The sequence below is a fragment of the Penaeus chinensis genome, chromosome 17, assembly GCF_019202785.1.
Source record: "Penaeus chinensis breed Huanghai No. 1 chromosome 17, ASM1920278v2, whole genome shotgun sequence".
Taxonomy (NCBI): domain Eukaryota; kingdom Metazoa; phylum Arthropoda; class Malacostraca; order Decapoda; family Penaeidae; genus Penaeus; species Penaeus chinensis.
Window position 1 is genome coordinate 16,559,505 of NC_061835.1, and position 1,533 is coordinate 16,561,037.

Consider the following 1,533-nt stretch of genomic DNA (forward strand, 5'->3'; position numbering starts at 1 on the left):
TACTGACCAGACCCAACGCTGCTTAACTTCGCTGATCGGACGAGAAGCGGTGCTTTCAACGTGGTATGATCGTTGGCATTAACTGTAACAAAATGAACCAACTTTGTATCACAGCTCACAGCTTTCCATAACTATTCATCAAATTGATCTTGTCTTTTTACACCAAATTCCATTAGCATGGCCTTCCAATCAATCATAGCACTGAAATCATAATGTATGAATCATAGTCGACCGCTCTCGGGAATATAAGCAATTCTAACTCAATTGTCACTACTTTTATGGACCTACCGTAAGTCTTGTACCCTTTTTGAGCTGTGCAACTCTGTAAAGCATGTAGAGTGTATAAGCAGTGTATGTGATATTGAGTCAAATATTATTATCCATTCGTTTTCGGCCTGTCCTTCTCACGCGTTCCAACGGCGTTGACTTTGACTCTATTTGATTGAAGTATATTTTCAATTGCTTTCTTGCCACACATATGAGAAGAACTGCTATATGTTGTAAAGAAATGCATAAAATTTAGCATACATAATAAAATGCCAACGGCATCTGGTGTTCCCAGGCGGTCACCCATCCAAGTACTGACCAGACCCAACGCTGCTTAACTTCGCTGATCGGACGAGAAGCGGTGCTTTCAACGTGGTATGATCGTTGGCATTAACTGTAACAAAATGAACCAACTTTGTATCACAGCTCACAGCTTTCCATAACTATTCATCAAATTGATCTTGTCTTTTTACACCAAATTCCATTAGCATGGCCTTCCAATCAATCATAGCACTGAAATCATAATGTATGAATCATAGTCGACCGCTCTCGGGAATATAAGCAATTCTAACTCAATTGTCACTACTTTTATGGACCTACCGTAAGTCTTGTACCCTTTTTGAGCTGTGCAACTCTGTAAAGCATGTAGAGTGTATAAGCAGTGTATGTGATATTGAGTCAAATATTATTATCCATTCGTTTTCGGCCTGTCCTTCTCACGCGTTCCAACGGCGTTGACTTTGACTCTATTTGATTGAAGTATATCTTTCAATTGCTTTCTTGCCACACATATGAGAAGAACTGCTATATGTTGTAAAGAAATGCATAAAATTTAGCATACATAATAAAATGCCAACGGCATCTGGTGTTCCCAGGCGGTCACCCATCCAAGTACTGACCAGACCCAACGCTGCTTAACTTCGCTGATCGGACGAGAAGCGGTGCTTTCAACGTGGTATGATCGTTGGCATTAACTGTAACAAAATGAACCAACTTTGTATCACAGCTCACAGCTTTCCATAACTATTCATCAAATTGATCTTGTCTTTTTACACCAAATTCCATTAGCATGGCCTTCCAATCAATCATAGCACTGAAATCATAATGTATGAATCATAGTCGACCGCTCGCTATCGGGAATATAAGCAATTCTAACTCAATTGTCACTACTTTTATGGACCTACCGTAAGTCTTGTACCCTTTTTGAGCTGTGCAACTCTGTAAAGCATGTAGAGTGTATAAGCAGTGTATGTGATATTGAGTCAA

At 39.7% G+C, this 1,533-nt stretch overlaps 3 non-coding genes across 3 annotated transcripts in view; all 3 read right to left on the minus strand.

Annotated features, from left to right (window-relative positions):
- LOC125034353 overlaps window positions 1-77 on the minus strand; it is a 119-nt gene extending 42 nt beyond the window's left edge. Inside the window, exon 1 of the ribosomal RNA XR_007115675.1 lies at window positions 1-77. This exon is cut by the window's left edge and continues 42 nt beyond it. This is a non-coding gene — a ribosomal RNA (5S ribosomal RNA).
- Window positions 78-537: 460 nt separating this feature from the next.
- LOC125034354 lies at window positions 538-656 on the minus strand. The gene has a single exon (XR_007115676.1). It is a non-coding gene; the product is annotated as a 5S ribosomal RNA (ribosomal RNA).
- A 461-nt stretch (window positions 657-1,117) lies between these two features.
- LOC125034355 lies at window positions 1,118-1,236 on the minus strand. The gene has a single exon (XR_007115677.1). It is a non-coding gene; the product is annotated as a 5S ribosomal RNA (ribosomal RNA).
- Window positions 1,237-1,533: the final 297 nt, after the last annotated feature.